The sequence below is a fragment of the Triticum urartu genome, chromosome 3A, assembly GCF_056163025.1.
Source record: "Triticum urartu cultivar PI428250 chromosome 3A, HENAU_Tu73, whole genome shotgun sequence".
Lineage (NCBI taxonomy): Eukaryota > Viridiplantae > Streptophyta > Magnoliopsida > Poales > Poaceae > Triticum > Triticum urartu.
Genome location: NC_141875.1, coordinates 474,607,150 through 474,622,582, shown reverse-complemented (window position 1 = coordinate 474,622,582; position 15,433 = coordinate 474,607,150). Strand labels below are relative to the sequence as shown.

The following is a 15,433-nucleotide window of genomic DNA, read 5'->3' as shown; positions in this document are numbered from 1 at the left end:
GCCCCCCACCCTCGTGGTGGCCTCGGGACTCCTCTGGTCCATCTCCGATACTCCATGGGCTTCTTCTGGTCCAAAAATAATCTCCGTGAAATTTCTGGTCAATTGGACTCTGTTTGATTTTCCTTTTCTGCGATACTTAAAAACAAGGAAAAAACAGAAACTGGCACTAGCTCTAGGTTAATAGGTTAGTCCCAAAAATCATATAAAATAGCATATAAAACATCCTAGATTGATAATATAATAGCATGGAACAATCAAAAATTATAGATACGTTGGAGACGTATCACGCCCCCCTTCCTTCTCCTCTTGCTCTCCCTTCCTTCCTTCCCCTTCTCCTCCTAGTAGGACTAGGAAAGGAGGAATCCTACTCCTGCTAGGAGGAGGATTCCTCCTCCCTTGGCGCGCCACTAGGGCCGGTCGGCCTCCCCCCATGCTCCTTTATATACGGGGGTAGGGGGCACCCTAGAACACACAAGTTGATTGTTTCCAGCCATGTGTGGTTCCCCCCTCCACCATAATCCACCTCGGTCATATCGTAGCGGTGCTTATGCGAAGCCCTGTTCCGATAGCATCATCATCACCGTCATCACGCCGTCATGCTAACGAAGCTCTCCCTCGACACTCTGCTGGGTCATGAGTTCGTGGGACGTCACCGAGCCGAACTTGTGCAGATCGCGGAGGTGCCATACTTTCAGTACTAGGATCGGTCGATCGTGAAGACGTATGACTACATCAACCGCGTTGTCATAACGCTTCCGCTTATGGTCTACGAGGGTATGTAGACAACACTCTTCCCTCTCGTTGCTATGCATCACCATGATCTTGCGTGTGCGTAGGATTTTTTTGAAATTACTGCGTTCCCCAACACTGGCATCCGAGCCAGGTTTATGCGTAGATGTTATATGCATGAGTAGAACACAAAGTAGTTGTAGGCGTGGGTATATACATATTACTTGCCGTCACTAGTTGATTCTTGATTCAGCGGTATTGTTGGATGAAGCGGCCTAGACTGACATTATGCGTACGCTTACACGAGACTGGTTCTACCGACGTGCTTCGCACACAGGTGGCTGGTGGGTGTCAGTTTCTCCAACTTTAGTTGAATCGGATTCAATGAACAAGGTTCTTTCTGAAGATCAAAAAGTGCATAGGTAAGAACGGTTCTTGCTCAGCCCGTAGCAGCCACGTAAAACTTGCAACAACAAAGTAGAGGACGTCTAACTTGTTTTTGCAGGGCATGTTGTGATGTGATATGGTCAAGACATGATGCTAAATTTTATTGTATGAGATGATCATGTTTTGTAACATGGTTATCGGCAACTGGCAGGAGCCATATGGTTGTTGCTTTATTGTGTGAAATACAATCGCCATGTAATTGCTTTGCTTTATCACTAAGAGGTAGCGATAGTCGTAGAAGCAATAGTTGGCGATAAGACAACGATGCTTCGATGGAGATCAAGGTGTCAAGCCGGTGACGATGGTGATCATGACGGTGCTTTGGAGATGGAGATCAAAGGCACAAGATGATGATGGCCATATCATATCACTTATATTGATTGCATGTGATGTTTATCCTTTATGCATCTTATTTTGCTTAGTTTGACGGTAGCATTATATGATGACCTCTCACTAAATTTCAAGGTATAAGTGTTCTCCCTGAGTATGCACCGTTGCTACAGTTCGTCGACCCGAGACACCACGTGATGATCGGGTGTGATAAACTCTACGTTCACATACAACGGGTGCAAGCCAGTTTTGCACACGCAGAATACTCAGGTTAAACTTGATGAGCCTAGCATATGCAGATATGGCCTCGGAACACTAAGACCGAAAGGTCGAGCATGAATCATATAGTAGATATGATCAACACAGCGATGTTCACCATTGGAAATTACTCCATCTCACGTGATGATCGGACATGGTTTAGTTGATATGGATCACGTGATCACTTAGATGATTAGAGAGATATCTATCTAAGTGGGAGTTCTTAAATAATTTGATTAATTGAACTCTAATTTATCATGAACTTAGTACCTAATAGTATTTTGCATGTCTATGTTGTTGTAGATAGATGGCCCGTGCTATTGTTCCATTGAATTTTAATGCGTTCCTAGAGAAAGCTAAGTTGAAATATGGTGGTAGCAACTACACGAACTGGGTCCGTAACTTGAGGATTATCCTCATTGCTGCACATAATAATTACGTCCTAGAAGCACCGCTAGGTGACAAACCCGCTGCAGGAGCAACGCCAGAAGTTGTCGTTTCCTAAAGTTTGGGGCTGCGATGCTTATGTGAAAAAGTTTCAACCGGATAAGCTCGAACCCAAATCAATGAAATGTGTCTTCATAGGGTACCCAAAGTAGACGGTTGGGTACACCTTCTATCACAGATCCGAAGGCAAGATATTCGTTGCTAAAAATGGATCTTTTTAGAGAAGGAGTTTCACTCGAAAGAAGTGAGTGGGAGGAAAGTAGAACCTGATGAGGTAATTGTGCCTTCTCCCTTATTGGAAAGTAATTCATCACTGAAATCGGTTCTAGTGATTCCTACACCAGTAAGTGAGAAAGCTAATGATGATGATCATGAAACTTCTGATCAAGTTACTATCGAACCTCGTAGGTCAACCAGAGTAAGATCCGCACCAGAGTGGTACGGTAATCCTGTTCTAGAAGTCATGTTACTTGACCATGACGAACCTACGAACTATGAGGAAGCGATGATGAGCCCAGATTCCGCAAAATGGCTTGAGGCCATGAAATCTGAGATGGGATCCATGTATGAGAACAAAGTGTGGACTTTGGTTGACTTGCCCGATGATCGGCAGGCCATAGAGAATAAATGGATCTTCAAGAAGAAGACTGACGCTAACGGTAATATTACTGTCTACAAAGCTCGACTTGTTGCAGAAGGTTTTTGACAAGTTCAAGGAGTTGACTATGATGAGACCTTCTCACCTGTAGCTATGCTTAAGTCCGTCCGAATCATGTTAGCAATTGCCGCGTTTTATGATTATGAAATTTGGCAAATGTATGTCAAATCTGCATTCCTTAATGGATATCTTAAAGAAGAGTTGTATATGATGCAACCAGAAGGTTTTGTCGATCCAAAAGGTGCTAACAAAGTGTGCAAGCTCCAGCGACCCATTTATGGACCGGTGCAAGCCTCTCGGAGTTGGAATATACGATTTGATAGTGTGATCAAAGCATATGGTTTTATACAGACTTTTGTAGAAGCATGTATTTACAAGAAAGTGAGTGGGAGCTCTGTAGCATTTCTGATATTATATGTAGATGACATATTATTAATCTGAAATGATACTGAATTTCTGAATAGCATAAAAGGATACTTGAATAAGAATTTTTCAATGAAAGACCTCGGTGAAGCTACTTATACATTGGGCATCAAGATCTATAGAGATAGATCAAGACGCTTAATTGGACTTTCACAAAGTATATACCTTGATAAAGTTTTGAAGAAGTTCAAAATGGATCAAGCAAAGAAAGGGTTCTTGCCTGTGTTACAAGGTGTGAAATTGAGTCACACTTAATGCTCGACCACTGCAGAAGATAGAGAGAAAATGAAAGGTGTTCCCTATGCTTCAGCCATAGGCTCTATCATGTATGCAATGCTGTGTATCAAACCTGATGTGTGCCTTGCTATCAGTTTAGCAGGGAGGTACCAAAGTAATCCAGGAGGGGATCATTGGACAGTGGTCAAGAACATCCTGAAATACCTGAAAAGGACTAAGGATGTGTTTCTCGTATATGGAGGTGAAAAAGAGCTCATCGTAAACGGTTACGTCGATACAAGCTTTGACACTGATCCGTATGACTCTAAGTCACAAACCAGATATGTTTTTTTATTAAATGGTGGAGCTGTCAGTTGGTGCAGTTCCAAGCAGAGTGTCGTGGCGGGATCTACATGTGAAGCATAGTACATAGCTGCTTTAGAAGCAGCGAATGAAGGAGTCTGGATGAAGGAGTTCATATCTGATCTAGGTGTCATACCTAGTGCATCGGGTCCAATGAAAATCTTTTGTCACTATACTGGTGCAATTGCCTTGGCAAAGGAATCCAGATTTCACAAGAGAACCAAGCACATCAAGAGACGCTTCAATTCCATCTGCGATCAAGTCAAGAAGGGAGACATAGAGATTTGCAAGATACATACGGATCCGAATGTTGCAGACCCGTTGACTAAGCCTCTCTCATGAGCAAAACATGATCAGCACCAAGACTCCATGGGTGTTAGAATCATTACAATGTAATCTAGATTATTGACTCTAGTGCAAGTTGGAGACTGAAGGAAATATGCCCTAGAGGCAATAATAAAGTTGTTATTTATATTTCCTTATATCATGATAAATGTTTATTATTCATGCTAGAATTGTATTAACCGGAAACTTAGTACACGTGTGAATACATAGACAAACAGAGTGTCACTAGTATGCCTCTACTTGACTAGCTCGTTGAATCAATGATGGTTATCTTTCCTAACCATAGACATGAGTTGTCATTTGATTAACGGGATCACATCATTAGAGAATGATGTGATTGACTTGACCCATCAGTTAGCTTAGCAAGATGATCGTTTAGTTTGTTGCTATTGCTTTCTCCATAACTTATACATGTTCCTATGATTATGAGATCATGCAACTCCCGAATACCGGAGGAACACTTAGTGTGCTATCAAATGTCACAACGTAACTGGGTGACTATAAAGATGCTATAAAGGTGTCTCCGATGGTATTTGTTGAGTTGGCATAGATCGAGATTAGGATTTGTCACTCCGAGTATCGGAGAGGTATCTTTGGGCCCTCTCGGTAATGCACATCACTATAAGCCTTGCAAGCAATGTGACTAATGAGTTAGTTGCGGGATGATGTATTACAGAACGAGTAAAGAGACTTGCCGGTAAAGAGATTGAACTAGGTATTGAGATACCGACGATCGAATCTCGGGCAAGTAACATACCGATGACAAAGGGAACGACGTATATTGTTATACGGTTTGATCGATAAAGATCTTCATAGAATATGTGGGAGCCAATATGATCATCCAGGTTCCTCTATTGGTTATTGACCGGAGACGTGTCTCGGTCATGTCTACATAGTTCTCGAACCCGTAGGGTCCGCACGCTTAACGTTCGGTGACGATCGGTATTATGAGTTTATGTGTTTTGATGTAACGAAGGTAGTTCGGAGTCCCGGATTTGATCCCGGACATGATGTGGAGTCTCGAAATGGTCGAGACGTAAAGATTGATATATTTGACGGCTATATTCGGACACCAGAAGTGTTCCGGGTGATTTCGGGGGAAACTGGAGTGCCGGAGGGTTATCGGAACCCCCCCTCCCCCCCCCCCCCCCGGGGGGGGGAAAGTTGGGCCTTCATCGGCCATAGGGAAGAGGGGAGGCATCCCATAAGGGGTAGCCGCGCCCCTCCCTATAGGGAGTCCAAATTGGACTAGGGAGGGGGGCGCGCCCCCCTTTCCTTCTCCTCTTCCTCTCCCTTCCTTCCTTCCCCTTCTCCTCCAAGTAGGACTAGGAAAGGAGGAATCCTACTCCTACTAGGAGGAGGATTCCTCCTCCCTTGGCATGCCACTAGGGCCGGTGGGCCTTCCCCCTTGCTCCTTTATATATGGGGGCATGGGGGCACCCTAGAACACACAAGTTGATTGTTTCCAGCCGTGTGCGGTGCCCCCCTCCACCATAATCCACCTCGGTCATAGCATAGTGGTGCTTAGGCGAAGCCCTGTTCCGGTAGCATCTCATCACCGTCATCACGCCGTCGTGCTGACGAAGCTCTCCCTCGACACTCTGGTAGATCGTGAGTTCGTGGGACATCACCGAGCCGAACGTGTGCAGATCGTGGAGGTGTCGTACTTTCGATACTAGGATCGGTCGATCGTGGAGACGTACGACTACATCAACCGCGTTGTCATAATGCTTCCACTTACGGTCTACGAGGGAACGTAGACAACACTCTTCCCTCTCGTTGCTATGCATCACCATGATCTTGCGTGTGCGTAGGAATTTTTTTGAAATTACTGCGTTCCCCAACAAAGATGACATGATGTAGAGGGATAGACTCAAGCAATATGATATAAACCCCATCTTTTTATCCTCGATGGCAACAATACACTACATGTTGTTTCCCTTTCTGTCGCTGGGATCGAGCACCGCAAGATTGAACCCAAAGCTAAGCACTTCTCCCATTGCAAGAAAGATCAATCTAGTAGGCCAAACTAAACCGATAATTCAAAGAGACTTGCAAAGATATCAAATCATGCATATAACAATTCAGAGAAGAATCAAATAATATTCATAGATAATCAAGTTCATAAACCCACAATTCATCGGATCTCGGCAAACACACCTCAAAAAGAGTTACATCGAATAGATCTCCAAGAAGATCGAGGAGAACTTTGTATTGAGATCCAAAAAGAGAGAAGAAGCCATCTAGCTAATAACTATGAACCCGAAGGTCTGTGGTAAACTACTAACACATCATTGGAGATGTTATGGTGTTGATGTAGAAGCCTTCCGTGATCGAATCCCCCTCCGGCAGATTGCCGGAAAAGGCCCCAAGATGGGATCTCACAGGTACAGAAAGTTGCGGCGATGGAAAAGGTGTTTCGTGGCTCTCCCCGAAGGTTTCAGGGTATAAGAGTATATATAGGCGAAAGAAGTAGCTCGGTGGAGCTGCGAGGGGCCCACGAGGGTGGGGGCGCGCCTGGCCCCCCGGGGCGCAGCCTCCTGCCCCGTGGCTTCCTCGCTGCTTTCTTGACGTCCACGCCAAATCTCCTGGATTGCGTTTGTTCCAAAAATGATCCTCGCGAAGGTTTCATTCCGTTTGGATTCCGTTTGATATTCCTTTGGGTACAGAAGGTTGCGGCGGTGGAAATAGGGTTTCATGGTGCTCCTGGATGTTTTTAGGGTATATGAGTATATATAGGAGGAAGAAGTAGGTCGGTGGAGCCACGAGGGGGGAGGGCGCGCCCTCCTGCCTCGTGGCCACCTTGTTGGTTGCTTGACATCTCCTCCAAGTCCTCTGGATCACGTTTGTTCCAAAAATCATGCTCCCAAAGGTTTCATTCCGTTTGGACTCCGTTTGATATTCCTTTTCTGCGAAACACTGAAATATGCAAAAAAAACAACAATTTGCACTGGGCTTTCGGTTAATAGGTTAGTCCCAAAAATAATATAAAAATGTATAATAAAGCCCATTAAACATCCAAAACAGATAATATAATAGCATGGAACAATCAAAAATTATAGATACGTTGGAGACGTATCAAGCATCCCCAAGCTTAATTCCTGCTAGTCCTCAAGTAGGTAAATGATAAAAACATATTTTTTGATGTGGAATGCTCCCTAACATAATTTTCAATGTAATTCTCTTTATTATGGCATGAATGTTCGGATCCAAAAGGTTCAATATAAAATTTTAATATTGACATAAAAATAGTAATACATCAAGCATGCTAACCAAGCAATTATGTCTTATCAAAATAACATAGCCAAAGAAAGCTTATCCCTAGAAAATCATATAGTTTGGCCATGCTTCATTTTCATCACACAAAATGCTCCCATTATGCATAACCCCGATGACAAGCCGAGCAATTGGTTCATACTTTTTAACGCGCTTCAGCCTTTTCAACCCTTACGCAATACATGAGCACAAGCCATGGATATAGCACTATAGGTGAATAGCATATGGTGATGGGGGTTATGTGAGAAGACAAAAAAAAGAGAAAGTCTCACATTGATGTTGCTAATCAACGAGCTATGGAGACGCCCATCAGTTGATGTCAATGCGAGTAGGGATTGCCATGCAACGGATGCACTAGAGCTATAAGTGTATGAAAGCTCATCAAAAGAAACTAAGTGGGTGTGCATCCAACTTGCTTGCTCACGAAGACCTAGGGCATTTTGAGGAAGCCCATCATTGGAATATAAAAGCCAAGTTCTATAATGAAAAATTTCCACTAGGATATGCAAGTGACAAAATAAGAAACTCTCTATCATGAAGACTGATACGTCCTTTTTGCATCATGCTTTTATATCGATATTTATTGCATTATGGGCTGTTATTACACATTATGTCACAATACTTATGCCTATTCTCTCTTATATTACAAGGTTTACATAAAGAGGGAGAATGCCGGCAGCTGGGATTCTGGGCTAGAAAAGGAGCAAATATTACAGACCTATTCTGCACAGCTCCAAAAGTCCTGAAACTTCACGGAAGTCATTTTCAGAATATAAAAAAAATCATAAGCCAGCTTTCGGGACGAGACTCTGCCGCCACGAGGCGGAACCTTGGCGGAACCAATGTAGGGCTCTAGCGGAGCTGTTCTGCCGAGGAAACTTCCCTTCGGGAGGGGGAAATCATCGCCATCGTCATCACCAACGATCCTCTCATCGGGAGGGGGTCAATCTCCATCAACATCTTCACCAGCACCATCTCCTCTCAAACCCTAGTTCATCTCTTGTATCCAATTCTTGTCTCTAAGTCCGGGATTGGTACCTGTGGGTTGCTAGTAGTGTTAATTACCCTTTGTAGTTGATGCTAGTTGGTTTATTTGGTGGAAGATCATACGTTCAGATCCTATATGCATATTAATACCCCTCTGATTATGAACATGAATATGCTTTGTGAGTAGTTACGTTTGTTCCTGAGGACATGGGAGAAGTCTTGATATTAGTAGTCATGTGAATTTGGTATTCGTTCGATATTTTGATGAGATGTATGTTGTCTCTCCTCTAGTGGTGTTATGTGAACGTCGACAACATGACACTTCACCATTATTTGGGCCTAGAGGAAGGCATTGGGAAGTAATAAGTAGATGATGGGTTGCTAGAGTGACAGAAGCTTAAACCCTAGTTTATGCGTTGCTTCGTAAGGGGTTGATTTGGATCCATATGTTTCATGCTATGGTTAGGTTTACCTTAATACTTTTGTTGTAGTTGCGGATGCTTGCAATAGAGGTTAATCATAAGTGGGATGCTTGTCCAAGTAAGGGTAGTACCCAAGCACCGGTCCACCCACATACCAAATTATCAAAGTACCGAACGCGAATCATATGATCGTGATGAAACCTAGCTTGACGATAATTCCCATGTGTCCTCAGGAGCGCTTTTCTCTATATAAGAATTTTTCCAGGCTTGTCCTTTGCTACAAAAAGGATTGGGCCACCTTGCTGCACTTTATTTACTTTTGTTACTTGTTGCTCGTTACAAATTATCTTATCACAAAACTATCTGTTACCTATAATTTCAGTGCTTGCAGAGAATACCTTGCTGAAAACCGCTTATCATTTCCTTCTGCTCCTCGTTGGGTTCGACACTCTTACTTATCGAAAGGACTACAATAGATCCCCTATACTTGTGGGTCATCAAAGACCATGGTTCTATTTTGAAGCACAAGTGTAGAAAAAGGATAGCAATTGATACGTCTCCGTCGTATCTACTTTTCCAAACACTTTTGCCCTTGTTTTGGACTCTAACTTGAATGATTTGAATGGAACTAACCCGGACTGACGCTGTTTTCAGCAGAATTGCTATGGTGTTATTTATGTGTAGAAACAAAAGTTCTCGGAATGACCTGAAACTTCACGGAACATCTTTCAAAAATAATAAAAAATCCTTGCAAAAGATGAAGGACAGGGGGCCACCACCTGTCCACGAGGGTGGGGGCGCGCCTTCCCCCTAGGGTGCGCCCCCCTACCTCGTGGGCCCCCTGGAGCTCCTCCGACCTCAACTCCAACTCTATATATTTGGTTTCGGGGAGAAAAAATCAGGGAGAAGGATTCATCGCGTTTTACGATACGGAGCCGCCGCCTAGCCCTAAAACCTCTCGGGGGGCTGATCTGGAGTACGTTCGGGGCTCCGGAAAGGGGAATCCGTCGACATCGTCATCATCAACCATCCTCCATCACCAATTTCATGATGCTCACCGCCATGCGTGAGTAATTCCATCATAGGCTTGCTGGGTGGTGATGGGTTGGATGAGATTTATCATGTAATCGAGCTAGTTTTGTTAGGGTTTGATCCCTAGTATCCACTATGTTCTGAGATTGATGTTGCTATGACTTTGCTATGCTTAATGCTTGTCACTAGGGCCCGAGTGCCATGATTTCAGATCTGAACCTATTATGTTTTCATCAATATATGAGAGTTCTTGATCCTATCTTGCAAGTCTATAGTCACCTATTATGTGTTATGATCCGTTAACCCCGAAGTGACAACAATCGGGATACTTACCGGTGATGACCGTAGTTTGAGGAGTTCATGTATTCACTATGTGTTAATGCTTTGGTCCGGTACTCTATTAAAAGGAGTGTGACGCCCGGATAATTAGGCTACAGTGAACCTCTGCTAATGATGCCACGCCACCTCGATTACTATTGCTAATCTCGCATTAGTTTGAAACCGGTTCGGTCTAAAAGTTCGAAATCTAGCAAACAATAAAAGTTTTCAAATATTAAAACTAAAATGTTCAGAGTGGGCCAAATTTTGCATATTAAATATTGGTGAAGAAGCCACACTTTTGTAAAGTATTTTAGTTGCACTATAGTATGTAAAACAGCAGCAAAACAATTATTTAAATGCTTTTAAATACTAAACAAATGTTAATCTAGTTTATATAATCACCAAACTTTTTGGAGTAGGTGGCCTATGTTATTATGCTAATTTCGAAGTAGGGGTTATATTTTTTTGTTGTAAAGCTGTTTTGTTAACTAAAATAAATAAAAACAGAAAACTAACAAAAATAAAAAAAGGAAACCCCCCCACCCCCCGGGGCTTCGGCCCAGCAGGCCACAGGCCGACCCAACTGCGGCCCACCCCCACACCCCTTATCCCCTTGACGGTGGAACCCTATCCACCCCATCCACCACTCCACTCCCCGCACTTCTTTCCCCCACGATCCACCTCCCTCTCCCTCCCCTGATTGGATCAGGGGGATCAACCCCGATGCCGCCGTCCGGCAACAAGCCGCTGGACCAGGTCGCCATCGCCCGGAATGCCGCCTCGACCCCGCCGCCTTGACCACGCCGCCCTTCGTCATCCCGGCACCTGAGCGCCCCACGCGCGCACGGCCGCGCTCACCACTGCATCCGCCATGCCGCCCATCACCCCCGCCGCTCGTCGGATCGCCACCTCACCGGAGCTGCTCTGCCGTCGTCTCCATCAACGCACGTCGTCCTCGTCTTCCACCCTGAGCCCCGCTGCCATTTACCCTACGCCCCCCACCGTGAGTGCCCTCCTCCTCTCCCCTCTTCCCCTGTCACCGCGTGCCCGAGGCCGTGCTCGCTCGCGGCCTCCCCGCCCTCGTCGTGCCTCCTCTGGATGGCCATCGCTCCCACATTCCCCCTGCTCTGCACTCGCCTGCGGCTCGCCCCTCCCCTTGCGCACCTCACGCCCGCACCGCCGTCGTAGCAGCCATCGGTCGCCCTGCGCGCGGCCCCGCCTCACCAGCGCCGCAGCTACCTCATTTGGCTCGGCCTTCCTCACATGCGCGCGCCCGCAGCTGCGCAGCTCTGCCGCAGCCACCGCCTGTGCCTACCCACCTCCTCCTCTCAGGGCCGCCCGCCCTTCGCTGCCTGGCCGCGCCCCGATCGCATCGCCCGCGCCCCAATCCCGCGTCGCCGCCGTACCGCTCTGCCTTCCCCTTGGCCACGCCTCGGCCGAGCTCGCCGGCGACGCCCACGGTTGCTGCTGCCCCGCGGCCGCGCGCCGTCGCTCTCTGCTCCGCCGACGCCGTGTCGGCACCCCACCACTGGCTAGGGTTACCTCGCCCGTAAACCCAGCACCCGCTAAGGCCCCCTGTGCCTATGACATGGGGGCCCCGCCCACAGAACGGTTTAAAAAAACGTTAAAATAAAAAAAAAAAAACAAACAAACAATTAAATTAATTAATTAATTACTGAACTAATTATGTTAATTAATCCTATTTAATTAATCTAATTAACTAGTTAGTTTCATTAAACCCTAATTAGTTTAAACAGTCAATGACGAACGGGACCCACCTGTCAGGTTGACCAGGTCAACTGCTGATGTCATGCTGACGTCAGCAAACACTATTCTGGATAATGTTGAATTAAATACTTAAATAAATCCTAAAAATGATTTAAATCTTTTATAATTAATATAAAATAAACCGTAGCTCGGATGGAAAAACTTTGTACATGAAAGTTGCTCAGAACAACGAGACAAATCTGGATACGCAGCCCATTCGTCCGCCACACATCCCTAGCATAGCGAACATGCAACTTTCCCCCTCCGGTTCATCTGTTCGAACACGCGAAACACCGGGGATATTTTCCCAAATGATTCCCCCTTCACTGGTATCACCTCATACCACGTTAGGGCACCCCTAGCATCGCTACTTGTCTTGTCATGCATCTCTATGCATCTGTTTGCTTAATATTTATTGTTTCTTCCACCTCTTCTCTCGCTAGACACCGAGACCGACGCTGCTGCTACCTTGTACGACTACGGTGTTGACGACCCCTCTCTCTTGCCAGAGCAACCAGGCAAGCAAACCCCCCTTGAGCATTCCGATATCGCCCATTTCTTTCCCTCTCATGCTTGCATTAGAACTGCTACTGCTTTCTGTATGATCCTACTTTGATGCATAGCCTGTTGTTGTTACCTGCTTTCATACCTTACCTGCTTATCCTAAACTGCTTAGTATAGGTTGGTTAGTGATCCATCAGTGACCCCCACCTTGTCCTTGTTGCCCCTGCTTCATCATCGACGACTCGATCAACGCAATCGACGTCCAGGCCCCGACACCGCACATCACCCCCCCCTAGTTGTACGACTCTGCAGAGTTATCATCGAGTGCCGAGGGTGGAACCTCTTACATCACTCCTGATGAGACCTCTATAGTGTAGCTATATGGTCGAGGTCATCGAGGGTGATTTCCTACTTAACCACTTCCGTTACGGCTCTGTCGTGGAACCCCTCAAGTGTGAACCTCGAGGGTGGATCCTCTTATGTTCACCTTGATGATAACATCGAGTGGGATTCACCGGGGGTGATTCCTCGGGTTTTCCCCTTGGTGTTAGACACACAGTTACTATGGTTACTACGACTTTACACTGAACCATGTTACTAAAGACGGGTCGACCCTGAGGGGTACCCGCGCAAGCTTAATAGCGAGTGATGTGGAGTCGGGTTGACCTGGAAGGTGCCCGCGAGATACTTACGAGGCGTGGCCGGGCATTCTTAGCCCTTGCCGCAAGTACTCGAGACGGGGCGACGGGGTCACATCGATCGTGAGTCTCTGCTCGTTACCGCGCGTTCCTAATCCACTACGATTTGGATATTTGATCCGAGGGGCCTCTGGCCTGATAGCACTAACCATCACGTGGGCATAGTATGGGCGTTTTGCATCGTATACATCAGCCGAAGCTTAATAGACATCAACGACTGAGCGGCGCGCGCCGGGTTGGACTGGAAAGCACCTACCTTGTTGAAGGAGGTAGCTAGGTCTGCTCACCGGCCGCGTACGCAATGTGCAGGAGTTCCCGGGGAGATGGCCCATGACCCCTGGGGGCATAGGTTTAGTCCGGCGTGTTGGCCTCTCTATTAAGCCTAGGTCGGGTTGCGGTGTATTGTTTGGCCGAGGCCGGGCATGACCCAGGAAAGTGTGTCCGGCCGGAGTTAATCGAGCGTGGCGGGTAAGTTGGTGCACCCCTGCAGGGAAGAAAACATCTATCGATAGCCTGTCCTACGGTAACGGACACTTGGAGTTCTATCCCGATCGATACAACTAAAACTGGATACTTGTGACAAGAAACGGATTGTGATGAGAAATGGATGGTGATGAGAAATGGATAGTATGGCTTTGGGATTGCTTTCTCGCAGGGAGTCGAGAAAGGATCTCTGGCCGAGGTTGATAACACTATTGTTACTTTACTTTATGCTACTCTACTCCCTCCTGTTGCTGCAAGATGGTGGTTTCCAGAAGATGCTAGTCTGTCATAGGCTAGGTTTTCCCCTTCCCTTCTGGCATTCTGCAGTTTAGTCCATAGATACAACCCATTCCTTTGATACAGATGCATACTTAGTTTAGATCTGATGTAAGTCTTGCGAGTACTTTGGATGAGTACTCACGGTTGCTTTGCTACTTCTTTTCCCCCATACCCAATTGTTGTGACCAGATGACGGAGCCCAGGAGCCAGACGACGCCACTGATGACTACTACTACCCGGAGGATGCCTACTACTACGTGAAGACCGCCGACGACTAGGAGTGGTTAGGAGGCTCCCAGGCAGGAGGCCTTGCCTTTTCGATCATTGATGCTTTTGTGCTAGCCTTCTTAAGGCAATCCTGTTTAACTCATGTCTGTACTCAGATATTGTTGCTTCCGCTGACTCTTGTGTTTTCGAGCTTATGTATTCGAGCCCTCGAGGCCCCTGGCTTGTAATATAAAGCTTGTATTATTTTAATTTGTGTCTAGAGTTGTGTTGTGATATCTTCCCGTGAGTCCTTGGTCTTGATCGTACACATTTGCGTGTATGATTAGTGTACAGTCAAATCGGGGGCGTCACAAGTTGGTATCAGAGCCGACTGCCTGTAGGTAGCCCCCTTTCCAACTCCTTGGCCGAAGTTGAGTCTAGTCACTACAAAACTTTTACTAACATGGTTGTGTGGCTTACGGGCCCACATCGCCATTGGGTGGTATTAGGATCTTTTATTCCTCGTCTATACTCTAGGACTCTGATCTCTCTTCTATTCGGGTTAAATGGTTTTACTAACTCGAACATTAGGATCTCGTGATCACATATGCCCGGAGAGCCCCTTATTTCAGATGATCGCCTGCTGCATCAGAAAATTCCGAAGATACTCTATGATATTCTCTCGAGATTTTGTGCATGTTCCCTACCACCGAAATATCCTTATGGATAACTACACACACTTGCCAATCTTACATTCTATCCCATTGATCATGTTATTACAAGATGCCCTGAACTGCTCTCCTTTGTTCCGAGAATCCTTTGAGCTTACCGCCTTGCAGTTCCTTGTCACATGAATACCCCTACGGATAACTTTGTGCACCTACCGAGTATCCGCTCATCCTCAGTTGATTCATGTACTTCACAAAAGTCTTCGTAATACCATTCATTCTTGTGAAAATCCTCAACAGCCTATTGTTCTTGAATTTCTTGCTTGATTGCATTATGGTTAATACAATAAGTCTAGTAATCTTATTTTCAGCCTTGGTCATTATCATTTTGAGTCCGTTGATACAATATGTTGTGAATGCTCGCAATCATCAATCAAATCCTAGAATTCTTCCTTCTGGCTTAGACGTCATTTTAACATGTGTTGAATCTCGACCAATCAAATCGCCATCGATTGTACCCCTAAGGCTATTCTACCTATCCATCTCTAATCAGAGCATTGCTTCTGGTCCCTT

The 15,433-nt window shown here is 45.8% G+C and overlaps 1 long non-coding RNA gene across 1 annotated transcript; it reads left to right on the top strand.

The window, feature by feature from the left end:
* Positions 1–10,898: 10,898 nt before the first annotated feature.
* On the top strand, positions 10,899–14,464 carry LOC147980158 (uncharacterized). The gene is made up of 3 exons (XR_015619134.1): positions 10,899–11,257; positions 12,465–12,539; positions 14,175–14,464. It is a non-coding gene; the product is annotated as an uncharacterized LOC147980158 (long non-coding RNA).
* Positions 14,465–15,433: the final 969 nt, after the last annotated feature.